Consider the following 20430-nt stretch of genomic DNA (forward strand, 5'->3'; position numbering starts at 1 on the left):
GCTCCAGCATTGCAGATGTTTTCCCTCCAGTCTGCCCCAAGGGTGCCAGATAATGACTGTGGTCGGAGGAAAGCGCTGGTTCTTAACCTGTTCCCTTTATACCTGCTCCCCAAACTTCTGATGCTGTCTTCCAGTGTCTCTTAGCGACGGGCTGATTTTGAAAGCTCCCTGTCACTGATGCATTAGGGAAATTGCTGCGGTATCTACTTCTGTCTCCTAATTCTAGAGTTTCTGCCTCTACCTTGCTGCTATTGTTCCAGGCTTGTCTGAACTGGGATTGTGTAGAGTGTCTAGAATGTTCTAAAGCAATTGTCAGACATCTAGGTTTCAATATGCCAGTTTAGTTTTCAAGGATTTTCTTTAATTCATCAAGAAATTTTAGATGAAAACTATTAATAATAGCATTTATTGAGTAGGTTATGTGTCATCCTATAGTATCAGTTTCAGATTTTAATAAAAACCTAACAAGCTGGACGTTATTTCTCAGATTAAAAGACTGAATCTTAAAAAGGTTAGATTACTTTTCATCACACTTGGAAATTCATGATTTTGCCATCCCGATTGGGTATCTTTCCAAATCTCTCTTCCTCTGTCTTTCTCTCTTTTTCTTTCTCTGTCTGTGTCTGTCTGTGTCTGTCTGTCTGTCTGTCTGTCTGTCTGTCTCTCTCTCTCTCTCTCTCTCTCTCTCTCTCTCTCTCTCTCTCTCCTCTCTTGACTGTCAAAGATCATTTAAAACTCTACTTCCAAAATCCCTTTCTCTTTCCCTGCCCTGGAAATGAATCATGCCTTTGCAGAGCTTCAACTCACACTCCTATGTAGATAAACAACCTCCTCCTTCTCCTCCAAGTTCTTTATGTCTTAATCATCCCCTGATTATAGCCCCTATGTGCATTTCTGAAAACATTTTCCCTGGAGAAAACTTTCAGTAGGAGGCTACTACCTACTCAGAAAAGAAAAAAAAAAGTGTGAGGGAGGGTGGGTGGGCTGGAAACAAAACAAAATGGGTTTATTCCCTTTAGAAATTATCTACCTATAGCCAATCTCTGAAAGTGTTTATCCATGAGTACTATTTAGAGCCCATCGCTCTGTAGACTGTTGACATCGAACATCAAATGAAGGCAGAACATCCCAATGTGACCTCGCATTGTGCTGCTATCTCAGGATCAGCAAGTCAAATTTGTCATCTTCTTTTTCTGAGTCTTGGATATGTCCCTCTGTTATAGTCCCCAGCCATGCTGGCTAATGTAGCACTATTAGGTTATTCTAGAGTCCAACTAAAAATAAGTCTTAAAGTCCCAATCTTCTCCACTCCCATCCTTTAGGTAGTTAGCTGTAGGATCCTAGGCCGAGATCCCCAGGTGACCTCACTTCCACAGATCCCCAGGTGACCTCATTTCCACAGTTCACCATGCTTCCGATTCTCTACGTCTTCCTGCCCTGTGTAGAGTTTAGCTGTCGTCAGTGGTCCCAAATAATTGACATGTGAAAATTTAGAGCCTTCTCCTATCCCTCCACAGTCATCGCACAAACAGCCTGTTTTATCCTCACAGAATTTAGTTGTCTTAGAAGAGAAAGAATAGAGTGCTTCAGGGGGAGTGAGCAAGGATGTGAGAGATATCTGTGTGAAAATGGCGTCACGGGATCCATTAGTTTGTATTTGAATTTGAAAAATTAATAAAGCAAGAAATGCTGTGGCTAAACAAAAGCGCAATTTACTTTGGCATCTGCAGACACATGCTTTATGCTTCTGGGCAAACAATTTGTGAGCAGAATTATATTCTTTAAGATAATTATATTATCTTTAAGATGCCAGTTCCATAAGGCACCAATGCAAGCAGAGGCTGGCGTTGTCAAGGTATAGCATGCACTCATCACGTTTCTATGTGGGGATCAAACACTGTCAGCAAGGAATCCTAGAGAGGAGTTTACTGGAGCTTGTGCTTCCAGAGAGATAAGAGTCTGTGATGGAGGAATAGAGGCAGGATCAGAAGCTGAGGGCAAACGTCAACTGCAAGCATGAAGCAGGGAAAACCAACTAGAATGGCAGGGGTCTTTCAGCTCTCAAAACCCACGTCCAGTGAAAACCTTCCTCCAGCAAGGCCATGGCTCCCGAACCTACCCAAACAGTGCCACCATCTGGAGACCAAGTGTTCAAGTGGCCAAAACTATGGGGACATTTATCATTCAAACCACCACAACATGCAGAGGAGAGAGGATAATGCCTTCCTTCACTGGAAATGCAACTTAAAAACAAAACCCTAGAGTTAAAGCCAACTCCTACTTGAGGTGAAGAAATATATCCAATGGAGTGGTCTTAATGAGCAACAATTTGATATCAGAACTTAATAAGCTCAGCTATAAAGAATCCAATTGGTGAATTATATTAGTGTTTAATTATACTGATACCTATGACATAGAAAGTAATAAAAATGCCTTAACATTTCTGAGTTACCACCTGCTACTGTTTTTAAGATTAAAATCCCATCCCCTTAGCTTTACCGTGCCTAGAAACAACTTATATTATTAAATGTTTTTAAAGATTTTTTTCCCCAGTGAGTACCAAGTCTGGACCACCCACAGAACTAAACTGCCCTGGCCAATTTTTTTTAATTCTCTATCCCATGATTACTTAACTGCTTAGACCTACACAAGCTAAAACAAATACTTAACGTGAATGTTTATAGTCACTTGAAGATAATTGTTCAAGTTATAATGACTTGAATTAAGACTAGGTATTTTAAGAGAAAAATATTCCTTTAAAAATGAGTGCCTTCCAAATGGTTGGATTTATTTCTTGATGAGCTCTAACATTAGCAAGTATAGTATTTTGTCTATCTGTCTGTCTGTCTGTCTGTCTGCCTGCCTGCCTAATCTAGCATTAATGTTTATAATAGCCTACAGGTCTGCAATCCCAACATACCCTCATCCCAGTGGTCATATTCTCTCTTGATGTCTAACCATCCATAAGACCTGCCCAGGACTCAAAGTTCTGTTCATCTCCAATGGAGATCTTTCAAAGTGGAAATTGGGGTAATTGGATAGTAGGCATTCAAATGTAGCTACTCTTTATAGCATTATTTGTGTCTGAAATACTTAAGACCAAGAGTTTAAATTATCCAGTGAAGAAACCATTCAAATCAACTGTGTCGCCTTCCTCAGTCTGTAAGACAGGTAATTGTGTGTTAAACGCTGAACTTCATGAGCCACAGTTTCACAGGACACTCACAGACTGAGCAGCTGACAAAAAGGCACTAGGCACATGGGCAGGTCCACCCTTGGCACTCCTGAAAGATTTCCCTAGGAGTTTGGTTTAACTTTTTTTTTTTAAGATTTATTCATTTATTATATATAAGTACACTGTAGCTGTCTTCAGATACACCAGAAGAGGGCATCAGATCTCTTTACAGATGGTTGTGAGCCACCATGTGGTTGCTGGGAATTGAACTCAGGACCTCTGGAAGAGCAGTCGGTGCTCTTAACCACTGAGCCATCTCTCCAGCCCCTTTAACTTCTTTTTTTGTTTTGTTTTTTTTGTTTTTGGTTTTTTTTAACTTTCTAAATTAAAGCTCTACAAAGTCCCAGTTGAATTCCTGTGCAGTTTCTTCCTGCCCTAAAACTCTACCCCTCTGCTGATTGATCCTTCCCTCTTTTGGTCACTTGCTTGGGGTTGATTTTGCTTTTAAACATCCATGAACATACTTTCCCCAACAATACCTAGAATCCCTTTACAATTGAGTCTTCCTCACTGTGTGTCGTCTTAGGGGGCTTTTCATTCAAAGTATCCTATTAGTTTTTAACTTGAAACAACTTGAAGTGAGCCCACCCACTAAGCTGCAAGGAATCTGCATATTGATTTGGGTGAAGCAGGAGAAAATAACAGAGTGGATGTATTCTGATGGAGGTGGTACCCAGGCATGACATCTCATGGATACTGCCTGAACTAGAACTGTTCTTAGTCCCTTTTCTAAATCGGGTTCACATCACTTTTTGCTTTGACGAGTCTCCAGGAACTCCCCTGACTCCCCCAAGCACAATCTGCACAATCTCATTTTGTTCGATTTGCTCATAAGTCAGAATAAATCACATTGCTTACATTAGCTCCTTAATTTTCAAAATGTGCCCCTAAATCAGAAGTATTAGTGGCACTTTGGGGGTATTTTGAAAAGCATATTATAAGCACCTATTCAATATCCTGATCTAGAAGTTTGGGGGTGCAAATCCAGCAGTGTAAATTTCTGAAGGCCCTCTGGGTGTTTCTGATGCTGGTAATCCTGACCCAAGGAGTCACTGCTCTGGTCAGCCAGATTTCCCCATTCGGACCAGCATTGTCCTTTAGCTACACGTCACTGATACTCCTACCACTGGGAAACAGCTCCAGGCCTGAATCCTAACACAGCGCCAGGACGGCAGCACAGCTCCGCAGAAGACCCTGTCCAGGAGGTAAACCAAAAAAGGCAAGCTCTTCCTGCCCGCCCCTCCTCTGCAGCCCACACTTCTGCCTACCCTAGAAGCATCACTACATTCCTGAAGCTTGTCATGACTAATCCCACTGTCATGTGACAGTAATTAATACCTTGGAGTCACTAACAGAACAGTTTCCTAGAGCTGCTACCCACGTTATGCCATGTCCTTTCACAACAATCCTGGGAGGTATTTCTTCTTCCCCATCAGATAAGGGAAGTGAGCATCATGCATGCTAACTAAGATCTCTACTCACAAAGACGCCACTCTAGCTGTTCTGGGTCTAGGGTACCTATTTCTATGATCTGTCTCATTCAAAGTAAGAATTGTGGCTGCTTTTGTACCAAAGCACACCCAATGCCTATGGCAATAAATGACTGCTCGTGATATCAACACTTGATGTAATCCTTAGATCCTATGGTGAAATTAATCAATCAGAGAGAATTAGGCAGATGTCTGTTAGGGTGTCATACCTGGAGCCAATGAGGGGTGACAAAATTCCTTTTATTTTCCACGTGAGGAGGTTTGATGAGAGAAGAGTAGAAGAGCGGAAAGGCGGCCAGCCATGAGCACGTGGAGGAGGGTGGGTGGGGAAGCAGGCAAGAGTACTGAAGAAAAAAGAGCAAGGGGAGGTAAGAGGGGAGGAAGAGAGAGGAAGAGCGACAAAATTCCTTTTTAATCGACCATCTTAGGGCTATTTTTAAAGAGCTATATATATTTGACCTAAATGGACAGTTCCTTGGCAGCTCTTTATGGGAAGCGCCACATAATACTGAAAGTTTACACCTACAATGAATACGGGAAATATTGCTGCATGTGTTGGTCGGACCTGCCTTTCCTTGACTGGGTTCTCTGTCCTGCATCATAATTTAGTCACTCATTTTAACCCTCATGTGGTCAGTCTGTGGCTTGTCTTCATTATAGGTGATTTGGAGAATTTGAAAAGTGGATAATAACAGAGGTTCCAATTGATGAGTATTGTTCCCAAACTTCTGGGTGCTTAGAAAGGATCTGAGCTGTCACTCCACATAAGGTCATCACACACACAAACACACACACACACACACACACACACACATGCATACACATGCATACACACACAAATACACACATATACATACACACATACACATACACACACAAATACATACACACACACACACATATACACACACATATACACACATACATACACATATACACACACACAAATACACACATATACATACACACATACACATACACACACAAATACATACACATGCACACACATATACACACACATATACACACATACATACACATATACACACACACAAATACACACATATACATACACACATACACATACACACACAAATTCACACATACACACTCACACACATACACACATACACATACACACACAAATTCACACATACACACTCACACACATACACACATACATAGATACACGCACATATACACACATACACACACAAATTCACACATACTCACATACACATACACACATACATAGATACACGCACATACACACATACATAATACATACATACACACATATACACACATATACACACATACACACATACATACAAACATACACTCACACACCCATGCACATACACACACATACACACATACACATGTACACACATATACACATACACACATACATACACACACACATACACACACATTCACACATACACTCACACACACACACACACACACATACACACACATTCACACACACCACACTGCTGGCAGTTGATACCCAAAGCTTTGAGGACTTGGAACTCACTAAGGATTACCCTTCAGTTCAGAGAGCTTTTCCTCTATTCCTCTCTCATTGCTTCTCCTAACTCTTTAGGAGGGAGCTGTTTCCTTCTGGTGAGAATCCAGGAGTCTCTTCTTTAGTCTTTATTCTACACCAATAGCTGAGTTCTCCAGGTTCTGGGGCATGGTTACACTCATATTTTACATTTAATGTGAACTTCAAAACAACAAAAATAAATAAGCAAGTCTTTCTCGTTAATAGAAAAGCATCCAGGAAGAGTAAAAATATTTTATTACATTCTCAAAAGGAAATAAATAAATAATTGTATTTAACTTCAACTGTTCTCTTGATTTAATTTTATAACTATTAAATATTAACTGTAATGTTTAACTATATTTATTTATTTATACTATATAAAAGCAGTGCAAAGTAGCTGTTTTTTAAAAATCCATAAATAATAATAATTGAAACCATATATTAAATTAAGTGGTCATATCAAAAAAGCAGAATTTGTATGGGTAAATCATAACTTACCACATAGTACAATTTTACTAAACATGTGGATCAGATATTTCTCATAGCCAAAGTCACGACAAAGAAAATGTTTCCATGAGCAATTCTTACTGTATTAGATAGGAAAAGATATTATTGTTTATTTTCTAATAAGGTAATTCTGAAATGAGATTTATGGGGGCTACCCTATGGACAATAGGGTGAGGAACATTGAAAAAACAGAAAGAATCCATGACCATATCAGACCACAGTAACAGTAATGGATTTGGATGGCTGTGTAGGCAGTTTCCAACAATAGAAGGCGAGCTCTCAACATGAGTAATGTTCTTTCTTTCTTGTAATTATAGTGTAGCTACTTCGTGTATGATTTTAATCCAGAGCTATTTGTGATAATCCAGCAGGCAAGTTTTCCTCCAGTCAAAACCCAAACAGACAATGTACAAGATGAAAGGCAGCCATAACGTCAGGTCTGCTGAGAAGGCGCCTGACTTACACAAAAAGAGAATGAAGCCAGGCAGCCAGGGCACGAGATGTTTCAGGAGATGAAAACCCAGCTTTGTGTGACCGCAGCTGAGGGGAGCCATGTGGTGCATGATGGTCTTTTGGGGGCACTAATTTGTTAGTTGGGATAATGGTAGCTATCGTAACAAAGAGACCCCAGAATTTCAGCACCTGAACACACTAGAAGTTTGTTTTTCTCCTCTGCTTAGTCTGTTGTTGTTCGTGTCTGTAGGCAGGCGGCACCACTCTGAAGCCCACTGAGGGATCCTCCTTCAACTTGCAGGACCCAAGGTCACATTGGGGGCCATCTCTGTTCCAGACAGTCAGACCTGGTCTCTGCTTAGACACTCCTAGAACACATCACTTACTTCTGGTTACATCTCAATGGTTAGAGCTCAGTCACAAGGCACAGTGACTGCAAGGGATGCTGGGAAAGATGTTCTGGCAGTGAACCAGGAGAAGATGATGTTATACATGTCAAGGAGCAACTGTCCCATCTGTACTTAAGTCATCCTCTGATCCAGGATATATCGTTCTTCCCAGTTTGACTCTAGGATAAAGTGCATTCAATTATTATATTATTAATGTTGAAATTTATGCAATGAATACCAGACAATCAAGAGCTTTATGCTTGAGGACATATAATATACCTTTAAATGCCTTATGTTTTGATATTTAAAGGACAGGAAGATTGGATGACGTGTGTGTGTGTGTGTGTGTGTGTGTGTGTGTGTGTGTGTGCACATATGTGTACATTCCTGTGTGTATTGATATATGTGCAGGTGTGGACATGAGTACAGAAGTCAAGGAATTGATTTTAGGTGTCTTCTTTGATTAATCTCTAACCTGGTTTTTGAGAAACAGTCTCCAGGTGTACCTGAAGCTCACTGATACAGCTAGATGGGATCCGCAGGAATCTTCCTGCCTCTGCCTTCCTAGATCTGGGTTAACTAGTGTGCACCACCACACTCTGCTCTTCTGCATGGGTGCTGGGGACTGAACTCAGGTCTATCATGCCTGTGTGGCAGGCACTTTCCCAACTGAGCTGTCTCTCTAGCCCTCTTTTTCCATGTTAAGGCAAGATTAAATTTGGCTCAGCCTGGTGTGTCACTATTAGCAGAAGGTTTAGTCTTAGTCACTTAGGATGTTCCTGTCTCTTCCAAGGGATTTTACTAACCCAGTTGAAGCCACTGACTTTGAGTCAGGTGTGTCTGTCACGGCCTGTGCCTAATGCCTCTTCCCAGAAACCTAACCAAAGACTTGTGACTTTTGTGGTGGTTGGGAGTACCTCTGGTCTGTGCACTATGTCCAGTTAGGGCCTATACCCAAATATCTTGTGTACAGGGGAAGTCTGCATTCTAAGAGCTGTCAGTACCTAATTCTCTGTTGTACTTAAACCATTTAAGTTGTTTACATCCTTTTCCTTCTCAAAGCATAGCTTCTATCCCTTCTGCACTTCTGGTTTCTCAAGCATCTCAACACAGACTTGTAGACAATTAAATGGCCAACAGCAAGACTGAAATTCCATCCCTTGATGGGAGTTGGGGGCAGTATTCTCTGTTAAACCAGTTGCTATCCTTCATATGCAGGTTGATGTTTCCAGGTTGTACTTATGTGATGCTTCACAGAGTTCTCAAAATGGCATACACTTAGCAATACCACTAACAAGCTTAGATGGTTGAACAGAAACATAGCATTTGCAGCTTGTCTTGTTGCCAAATGCGAAGAAGTGTGAAATTACCAAGTATGATGCGAGGCGAACTGTTAGTTTTAGCTAGAACTGAAATAGACAAATCCTTAGTCATTTAGACATTGCTCATCTCAAGTGATGGGCCTGCCATCCCTTGGCTTAGGAGAAGGCAGCTTCCATACAAGAAAATGCTGGTGCTTAACCCCAACAGACAAGATGCCGAACAGTCACTGGCAAAGTCTGGAGAGAAGAGAGTTCCTGTCTCTCCTGAAACTTTCCCTCAAGTTGCCCACATATCCATATAGTCTCAGTCCTTCACAGCTAACTAAATACTTTCTAACATTATTATTATCTTGGCATGCATGTGTATGCTGTTTGTATGGGCAAGCATATGCCATGATGTGCATGCGGAGGCCAGAGGACATTTCGACACTTGTTCTCTCTTCCACCTTTATGTGGATATGGGGTTCAAACTCAGACCCTCAAGCTGCCCGGCAGAGCAAGTGCTGCCCTGCTAAGCTCTCTCACTGGACCTTGCTATTTCAACGTTACACCATCAGCCCCATTTTATGAAAACATTTCCCCCTCTGAACATCTGCTAGAGTCTAGAGGCCAGCTCTCCCATTTACTGACTGTCTTTGAGTGGGTGCCTTACTCACAGAGGCTTACATTTTCACACTGCAAAGTGGGGGTATTGGATATCCATTATTCATAGACGTGGCCTGATGGTTAAATAAGTCACTTTACAGAACTCCGAGTATCGGCAAAACAGGTATAAACATTACATAAAGATACACACTAACAAACGAGTGAAACACAACGGCCAACCAGCCAACGACAGCAATCATGAAAAGAGCCAGTGAACGTTCCATGGTTTGTTCAGTGGTGAGCTGTCCTGGAGTCTTTGTGCCTGGTCTGCAGTGTGCGCATCTGCAAGCTGGAATCCACTTTAGTGGGATTAACTGAGACAGAGAGGTGAGGGGATTACAGTACTGGGGACAGAGCCAACACTTGCTGCTCCTACTCCCGCCCTCCTCGTCACTCATGATAATGTGCTTGGATATTACCTAGCACTTCATAAACATTTATTTTTCAGTATCAGATTCTATTACATGGAGTTTAACTCTCGATTACTTCACTGTTTTCAAAATAAATCATGTTCCCGTGTTGAGCCCAAGCAATTGCTCATTCCTTGTGTGCATGAAGGGCTAGTGTAGGAGGCAGCTCTCAGCCTGCCAGAGCCGGCACAGAGGAATTAGCTGGGTACTTCTGCTCACCTTCACTTCAGTGAGAATACACTGATCCGGTTAGGCAGTTGACAGTGCCACAGGGAATGGAAAACTACCGCTAAGCTGAGGTGGTTTGCAACTGGGAAAGATCATCTTTGATGTCAGGGGTGGTTCTGAATACTCACGTCCTTCCTGTCTTTGCTTCCCATCCATTGCTTTCTCGGGGCCCCTGAAGAATGTCATCCAACCTGTTTCTCTCTAATTCTTGATTAACCCCAATAAACAACTGTCCCAACTGGGAATGTTCATGACGTATATTCCCCGTGCTCTGTGCTGAATGTTTGCCACTGACTTTGTCAAACTTCCTTTAACTTCCACCATGAGATATTCCCGTCTGGAGACATCTGAATGTGACTACTGTGGATACCAGTACAGGGTCGGGGAGCCCAGACAAACCCTTTCCATATGGTACTTCTGACAGTACTCTTTACCCTCCTAATTTCAGTACCTAAAGGACTCAAAATGCCCCAGGTTTTTCCTCCCATTCTTTAATTCTCAGATGGCAATTCCAGAGTGGAAACACCTATTCTCTACAACCAAGAGACCTCAAAATGGTTGGTGATTTCTTTTTCAAAAAGTAAAATTTAATACCTAGAAATAATAGAAGGATATCAACCCCTCTATTGTCAAAGGATGAAACAATTCTACTTCTAATTTGAAATATTAATTTAAATAACTGCTTAAGCACAGATGTTTACTATTTTTCGTGTTTCTCATATAAGTAGGTCTATCTTCTGTCCAATCTTTCTCCTGGGTTTTATGTGCCATAAAGTCTAATGTAGAGCTCACTGCAGGGCTGGAGGGAGGGAGAGAGGGGCTGGGAGAGTTCTCTTGAACTTTTGTAAATAAATCATTTCTGGAAGCTTGGAATCTGTAACAAAAAATTAGCAACCGTATAAGTCAATTACATTAGACCGACTTGTCTGAACCAGCGTGATTTCTCAAATGAGGACAGCTGGGTCAAAGAATTGACACGCAGTTTAGACAGGAACCATTAGACTGAAGGAAAAGTCACACAGCAGCTCCCTGCTTTCTCTACTCTCCATTTAACTAAGTACGGCCACAGTGCAGGAGAAACTAAGGCGGACTTGAACTTCCCCTGCAAAGGACACAAGCAAATCACAGAATTCCAGAAAAAGGCAAACAGAGGAATGTGAACCCAACAGAAATGGTTACTAATTATTCATGCTTCAGCCTTTTCTGCTGATGTTAACAAGACAGTCTCTCCAGCTTCAGGCTTAGTGGGTGCAGGGAGCTTTGACTGTGAATTGTGATTGTCCTCTTGAAGCACCATTTAGGAGGAAGGATTAGGAGGAGGAGCAGGGAGGAGGCCGGTCTGATCAAAAGAGGCTGCACTAAAAGGGGCACCAGGCGTAGGGGAGAATGTGGAGCACATGAAGAAGCCGTGGGAGCTGGAAACAATGCGAACAGTCAGGCCAGAAGTTCAGCAGAGAGAACGAACGGGCCGAGAGCAGAATAGCAGCATTTTTTTCAGCTTTGCAAATTTGCTAAGGAGAACACAGCTAGATGTTTACAGAAGCATTGAAAACAAGTTGTGTCCAGTTGAAGCCCGTGGGGACACTTCCCCTTCAACACTCTTACAGACATGGAACACACCTATCCCCAGAGACAGGGCTCAGGAGGTTAGCCAGAGTAATTAAGAGCTACCACAGTAACCCTTGAAGGTTTGCAGTGTTTGTTAAAGTTCTGTCGTGAATTCACATTACGTTGGTTGGTTGGAATTCTCAGATTGAGGAGGATTTCAGCCTGAACCAGCCGGATAAATATTTATGAACAAGTAATTTTCACGTCCTGCCTGGTTGGATGAAGACTCAGTGATATCTTAGAGGAGAGTTCTCACATTTCTATAGAATCGTGTTGCCTGGGGAGTGGATTTGCCTTTCAGAAATGGACTTTAGGACACAAATTTAGATTTCAGAATGGCCTCCCCACCAATCGGTCCCTTACCCACCAGCCTCAATCTGTGACCTCCTCGGCTCCCACTTCTGCCTCATGCACCTTGTCTCATGCATTGTTGATGACTTACAATTACCCTGAGAGGTTTCTTTAAGAATGTCAGATACTGCTCCTCTTCCTCCTCAGTCTGTGCAGGCGCTTTCTCTCTTTCTCTATTTCCCACCCCATTCCCCTTCGTGTTAACATCCCTCTCCTCAGTCATTGGATCCAGTGAAATTGCCAAGAGCAGCTTCCAAATAAACCTGCCTTTAACATACATTTAAAAAAAAAATAAGGTCAATTGTTTTCTTCTTAGTTTTCTTTCCAAGACCGTGCTGTGAGAAATTTCTGACCTTAAAATGTGGTTCCTGGCATCCCTTGGGAATGAGTGTGATAGGGGGAGCACTCCCTGTAATCAGTAAACCGGTTCAGCCTTACAGGATGTGCAACAGTCAGACCCCAGGCTCCATTTCTCAATGTGAGGCCAGGGACCCAGCCACATATGTGCCATTCATGCCTACTGTGTGCAGTGGAGCTACTATAGAAGACTTAGTATGTATTAGAGAGAATAAAATGATTCCTATGCTGTTTTCTGTGGGCGAGCCTGTTTCAGAGCAAGCTAAAATTTCACCAGAGGTGGTGAAATAACAGATCTTCAGGTAAACCCCCGTCTCTCTCCTGCTAGACTTTGCTCAAGATCAGGTGATTGGAAAGCCTTATAACATGGTTTCTTGAGGCTGGGTCTGTGTCATGGTCATTTGGTCAGAGAGTTGGGTAGGTAGAAGATAATGATGTTTAATTCATTACCTATAAACTCATGGGGAACTTTCTGTCTTTATAGAATCTTTTTCCTTATGGGGGCATCCAAATTGATCACTTGAGTCTAAGGATAATCTTTAAATAGGGGAATATAAAAGAAGAGAATTTGTCTAAATCACTGCTTGAATATACGCTATTTCAGTTTTTTTTTCTTTTAAACACTCAGTATGCCAGGGCTGGAAAGGAGGCTCAGTGAGTGCTTGCTCTGAAAACATGCGCTACCTGAGTAGCTACCCAAGTTCAAATCCCCAGGACCCACATAAAGAGCTGAGCATGACTGCATAGGCCTGTAATCCCAGCATTGTGGGTGGAGTGAAGAAAGCAGAGACAGGCAGAACTCAAGCCTCTCACTGGCCAGCCTACCTAGGAGAAAAGTTGAGTTTTCTATTAGTGCTTTAAGGAAATGAGGCAGGGTGTCATAGAATATGTCCACTGTCTTGCTTTGGCCTGTGCTTTGTACACTAATGGGCCTGCTTACCCACACTTTCACAAGCACATTACACACTGCACCGAATACACACATCCACCAAAAATCACATCTCTTTATAAAGTATAAAGATGACAGAGACATTTTATCTTTAGACTTTTCCATCCCTCCCCACTCCCCCCAGGGTGCAGAGGGAACAATTGGAGGTATCGTAAACTGCCATGGTATTTGCAGATGTGTTTGAGAAGAGCTGAGAGTGGTTAGGAGGTCAAGAAACACAACCACCCTCCAGCCAGGTAGAACTGACACAGAAATCATGACTCAGAGCTGCTGTTCTGGACAAAGCACATTAGAAAGCAGTGTCTCAGGGTCCCTGGCTCGGCAGCCCGGAGACCTTCGTGTCTCTGCAGAAGACCCAGTTTTGGTTCGAAGCTCTCCACCTCAGGTGGCTGACAACAACCTGTAATTCTAGTTCTAGGGGGAATCTGTGTCCATCTGCACATACATGTTGTGTAGGAACTCAGGGGCACACAATACACATGAATAAAGTAATAAATTCTAAGAAAGAAATCAATGCCTCACAAAATAGGGAAATGGTTTGTCCCTAGAGTTAAATATCACAAAGAATCTAGGTGACATTAGTGAGAAGTTTCACTGTTTTTATGATTTAGGGGAAATTTGCCAGAGTGACTTATGGAATTGGACAGAGCACTGAAGCTGATTTGTAACTTAATAGCACCCTTATTCTTAACAGTAAGCATGGTTAAGCTTCTGAGATTGGTCATAGTCCCACTTCCAGAAGTATCTCTCATCTATGTTAACAGGCTTGGTGGCAGTCACAGGTAACTCCCAGAATCTCCAGGAAGCTAAGACCAGTGCTAGAAACAAGCCAGGAACCAGAGTCAATCACAACGGAATTTTCCCACCAGAGCCTCCCATTGCTGTTCAGTTTCAACTGGTGTCTCTAATTCAGGCCTGGAAGCCTTCACCAGATCCTCCACTTCCCAATCAGGGATTTCTCCTGTGAGTACAACGCTCTCGGCAGCTGTCTGATCTCAGTCCTGGCATGGGTGCTGACTGAGACTGAGGCCTGCTCTAGGTACCAAGATAGTGCCAGGCGACATCTTAAGGAGGTTCAGGCCCATGAGGTAGGTGTAGTCCTAGGCTTAGAGAAAGTTTCTAAAGATGATTGGCTAGCAAGTCCTTCCATGACACCAAATTAACTGGTCAGCAGGACCACTTGTGCCCAAGTTTGGCTGGGACCAGCCTGAGCTTCATGGGGAGGTCATCTCTTAAGGAAAAAGAAATCTGGTCTTGCTATCACATAGATGACACAGATGAACATTAGAACCATCTTAGGGGCTCGGGGGTTGGCTTGGTGGGTAAAATGCTTGCCATGTAAGCATCAGGGCCAGACTTCAGACCCAAGCATTCATGAAAAAGCCGAGCAGGACAGCACACACCAGCAACTCTAGTGTGGAGAGGCTGTGTTGTAGAATACGAGGACAGAAGCGTCCCTTCGGCTTGTTGGCCTTCCAGTTTATCCAAAATGGTGAGTGCCACCTTCAATGAGAGATGCACCTCAAAAAATTAAGATGGAGGGAGAATTAGATATTAATGTCTGGCCTGTACATGGCTATCCAGGCATGAGCACAGGCACCTACACATACACGCTGCTGCTGCTGTGACTACTACTTCTACTACCACCACCACTACCTTTAGTAAAATGAGCCAGAAATGAAAGTTTATATTTTTATGTCTGCATCAGTATAAATGTTCAGAATATAAGTAAATTTGGGGAAACACAAAGAACATTCCATTTCCACTGGTCTGTGTGAGGAGGTGAAACATAACTGTCGATGAGTCTGGGCAGACATATCCAGGAACTAGGTAACAGTTGCATAACTCCGTGAGGATATCCAAGTGTGTTGGGCTGTACACTTAGTGTAAAGGTGAATGTTATTGCTCCGTATAAAGAGGAAAACCCCTGAGTGGCTCCTGAGCTTTGCCTGAGGAGTCTGGGAGTACGTGTTTTGTTTCCTACAGTTGTTCCAATGCACCCTGAGAATAATGGAATCGGGTCTCCTGAGTAATGCAGCTTTGCGCTGTGTCTCAAAATGCAAAGTCCCTCCAAGTTTATCCCCTTACCATGGAAAATAGCTACAAAACCAGCACAAGACTGTCTGAAGACGCTTTGGAAATGATAAATGAAAAAATATTATGCTTCTTTTCTCTCAAAGCATTCTGTGAAAGTCAGCGAATTCATGATTTTAATTGGATTGATATTTGTCTATTTTCTACACTTAAAACTACCCTGGAATGCAATTCTAGTCCCGTTCATTTTAACTACAGTAAAACTTGAATTTACAAAAAAACAATCAGCACCAGAAAGGCTAAATCTAGCTTCTAAGAATTATTGCTAAGTTTCTTAGCTACATGTTGAGAATTTTAACAGAATCTCAATCCTGGGTTCCATCCCCAGAGACCCCAATCACTGATCTCGGGTGCAAGCAGGGAAGCAGGACTTCATAGTCTCCCAAGCTATTCCACCGCATTAGTGAAGCTGGGACTACAGCTCTTAAGTTACCCACAGGTGAGGCCCATGTGAGTGGCAGAGCACATTGTGCCCAAAACTGGCAGTAAGTAGACCACTGAGGGACTCAGGCTGGAGGTGGACACAAGCCACCATAAACATGGGGACAGGAGCTCAGCATTAAAGTAGGGGGCAGATGGGGTTTGAATGGGGGTGGTCCATAGAGAAGGTGGTCTGTAAGACAAGGAGGGTGAGGACACCCGAACCTCAACCAGAGGAAAGGGAGGCAAGGAAAAGCCCAACAGCTTTGTCGTGTATTTTATAAATGGCTGTGTCTGAAGTTTCCTCAGAAACTGCTTGAACCGACTGGTAAACTGATAGTGTTGGAGCTTCCGGTTATATTTCTTTCAGTTGAGGAAATAACCCAATTGCCTGGATTATGGGTTCACAGTAGAAGAAAGTCTAGCATGCTGGCTTTTTCTGTGAGGATCTCGGATATTGAAATAAGTCCAGGAGTCATTATTTTATAATAAAATTTAAATGTCTTCTCATAGCAAGTTCTGACCCACTTTTCTAGAAGCATCTGCTCCCAGGTTAAAATCCTCACTTGTGCTGAACTTAGTGGCTGCTGAGAAGCAGGGCTGATGCCAGTTAGGCAACTGCTGGGAAGTGAGGGCACGCGACTCTGTGGAGAGAAGCAGACTCTCCTTCGCTCTTAGCCCTGGAGGAGCTTTGGCACTTGGGTAGCCCCATCTCGTTGTCAGCACCTCCTGCTTTAGGCTCCTGCCCCACATTCTTCCTGTCTTTACGATCAGATGGCCACGTGACACAGGTGGTTCTCATACAGAGTAAACAGTCTGAATCATTTCTACAGCACTGTTAGAGCTGTAGAGAGATTGCCTTTATCTGATACGGTAAAGTCACTTGTACAATAACACACAGTCTTTATGTGGAGTCCAGGTGGGCACTACACCATATGAGTTATAAGATCTAAACTAAAAGGAGCTTATATCTCGGCAAACATTGAGTATCCTAGTAAAAGTTAGCTTCGGAGCCAAGCCTTCTGATGGTGTGTGTGTATGTGGTGTGTGTGTGTATGTGGTGTGTGTGTGTGTGTGTGTGTGTGTGTGTGGTGTGTGTGTGTGCTATGTGGTGTGTGGTGTGTGTGTGTGTGTGCTATGTGGTGTGTGGTGTGTGGTGTGTGTGTATGTGGTGTGTTTGTGTGTGGTGTGTGTGTGTGTGGTGTGTGTGTGTGCTATGTGGTGTGTGGTGTGTGGTATATGTGTGTGTGTAGATGTATGTATGTGTGGTATATGTGTGTGTGTTGTGTGTGTTATGTGTATGTGTATATGTGTGGTGTGTGTGTGTGTGTGTGTGTGCGTGTGTGTACTGTTTAGATACATTCAGCATATTCATTCACTCTTCATTTGGAGCTCTGTTCCAAGCTTTCAGATACCCAGGATGAATCATGGCCTGAAAAATCTCAGAAAAGGGCATTCATAAGTTTTAAAGTGTGCGTTGCTCTGAGCAGTGTGATAACCTCACACTTGGCCCATCCCTGGATGTTCACACTCTGCAGGCCTTTTGCCCAGCCATTTCTATTATCAGACTGGGGCAGTACCATACTGCTGGTGTCTGGTAAATCTATGTAGAAGCCCTATGCTGGGTCACATACCCTACTTCACTTCCTCTGACAGATAGGTCCTGCATCCTTTTACATATCACAAAACAGACAAAAATAAAGTATAATTTTTGAGAAAGGGAAACCATTTATATTTTTATTGCTATGGTTATTATGCTTCTCCTGATACTGTTGTTAATCTTAACATTCCTAATTTATCAGTTAACCTTTATCATGTCTATTTAGGAAAAACCACAGTGTTCTACTTCCCTATCTGTTGCTGGGATAAAATGCTCTAACCGAAGTCATCCTGGGAGGAAAAGTGTCATTTGGCGTATACTTGCAGGTCACGATCTATCTCAGGGAAGTCAGCACAGGAACTCATGGACTGAAACACAAACCAGATTTATTACTGTCGTTCTGAAATGTGACATCTCACTCTCTGTCAGGGGATGGCCTTCCTCCCATGGCAGTCCCCTTCTGCCTCCCAAGTATGGTACAGATGTATGCCACGTACCCAGCTTGCTTTGTCTAGAAATAGTTTACTTAGCAGAGACCTACCAGAACTTTCCCCACCTGGAAGAATATCAAAGTCAACAGAAAATCTATAGAACACACAATGTATTTATTAGTGTTTTATTTACCCTTTATAGTTATTGTCATATGCATGTGTGTACATAGTGTATGCTCTGAGGTCTGGTACCAAAGTATATGTTGGAGGTCAGAGAACATGGAGTCAATTTCCTACTTCAACCTTTATGTGGGTTTAGGGATTGAGTCCGATGGTCAGGCTTGCACAGCAAACACCATGACCCATTGAGTCACCTTGCTTGACTTTTGTCTTAGTTACTTTTCTTGGCTCTGGTAAAAATACCATGACTACAGCAACTTATAAAAGAGATCACTTAGTTGGCTAATCACTTCAGACAGCTAGAGTCCAGGATAGTGGAGCAAAGGAACAGCTGAGCGCTCACAACCCGATCCACAGCCGCCAGACAGAGAGCGTGTAGGCTTGCTGCAATATTCATTTTGTTTCTCGAATACCCAATTTATTTGTTGTTTTTTGGGAGACCTTTGCTGGTATATACCAGTAAACAATGTAGACAGGAAATCTTTGCTCTGTGGAGTCTACTGAGTGGGTAGACAAGTGAGAAAGACTATAAGAAGACAACTATATAATACTGTCGTGGAAAAGGCTGCAGAGAGCAGAGTGGGAGAAGAGCTGGGCATGCTGGGAGAGGACTGAGGGTCTCTTACAGGGAGCAAATCTGAGCAGAGAAAAAGCAGGGAACTCTGGTATATCTCTGAAGTGCCAGTCCATTAGCAACTCAAGGCAGGATAAAGCCCATACATCTGGTTTCTGAGGACAGCTTGACAACTAAGCCTCCTGAAATACACGTGTCTCTTGGGGATAAGGTAAGGCTGTGTCTGAAACTCTGCTCGACACATCAGGCCTTTGAGGTACAGTGAATAATACCTGCTTTTAAGAACATCTACACCGTAGGTTAGATGACTTGTTCCATGATTTGAGGCAAGATTTCCAGGGCCAAGTAGGAACCAACAGTCCTTCCAGGACCCTCCAGAGGTATCCTTAGTTTAAATAAATTGCACATTACTCTCCAAAAATGATAACACCACATAGACTGTATCATGAGAGGATAGCACAGGCCTACCTGGCCTTTCCCTAAAGGTATCATACCCTCGTGGGAGACAGTTGGTTTTGCAAGCCAGAGTACTTATTGACAACAGTGTGGTGACAATATCTATCTCATTAGACAGGTTTCTCTCTACCTTGTGTATGGGTAAAGTCTATGTTCTCACATCTGTGAGTACAGCTGATGTTGACAGTGCCCACAGCTATTTGTAACCATGCCTGTCCTCTCTGCCATCTGCCCTGTGTTTGGTTAGAATAAGTCCCTCTGCTTTTGATTGCTAAGTTCCAGCTCAACCTGTTTGCCCTTGGAATGGTCTCTAGTAAGCCACATGACTAGCAATCACATTTTAATATGTTCTTGAATATGCCTTTTCTCGCTCCACTGATTGTACCTACTCGACTCCCAAAGATTATTTCATTAGTTAACTATCCTTTCTTAACTACATGATGGTTGTTAACTATATGAAGCCAATGGTCCTCTGTGCTAATCGATGTATTTTCATTTTTAAAGCCTTTTATGGTTTCTGCCTTACTTTTAAAAAACCATGGAGAAACTATAGGACTACCCTCATTACAAAGAGTGGTCCCCAAGGCTCCATGCCTTCTGTAACCTACATGGTCACCTTGAAAGTCCTTATGTGTTCTAAAAGAGGTCATGGATTTTTCCCCAGTGCCTCTACATAATCGTGTTTCAGAGGTTCTGTTAAAACCGGTGAAAGGTTTACTGTCCCAACTGTGTCCAGACACAAAAGAGTCATTGTTCACTTGACCTTTAGTTGTCAATTGGCCAATTTTTTTTCCTGCTGATAGAAATCATGGCTATTTCCAAAATGCCAGTCTGGCACGTCACCCCAGATCACAGGTTGCAGCAAGCTTCGTCCACTAAAGTACATCCAGGAAAGAAATGAGAATAAGTAAAAGACCCCCAGAGACCTTCCTTCTTTCTCCTCATCCTGTGGGAAATAGGAATTAAAAATAAAAGAACCTGTCTGCAAAGACAGGACCAAGGTTGAAAGCTGTGAATTGTCTAAGAGTAAACCTAGCACTCGCACCTTTTCCTTGAAATATTCTCCATAGCACCACCAACTTCGTCCCTGGCCCATGGAAGCCCAGGGGAGGTGATAGAAGGAATAACATAACCTTTGGTTGTGATTGAGAAAGGTACCGGAATTGCTTAATGTTCCAT

Source organism: Rattus norvegicus, chromosome 18 (genome assembly GCF_021556685.1).
Source record: "Rattus norvegicus strain SHRSP/BbbUtx chromosome 18, alternate assembly SHRSP_T2T, whole genome shotgun sequence".
Lineage (NCBI taxonomy): Eukaryota > Metazoa > Chordata > Mammalia > Rodentia > Muridae > Rattus > Rattus norvegicus.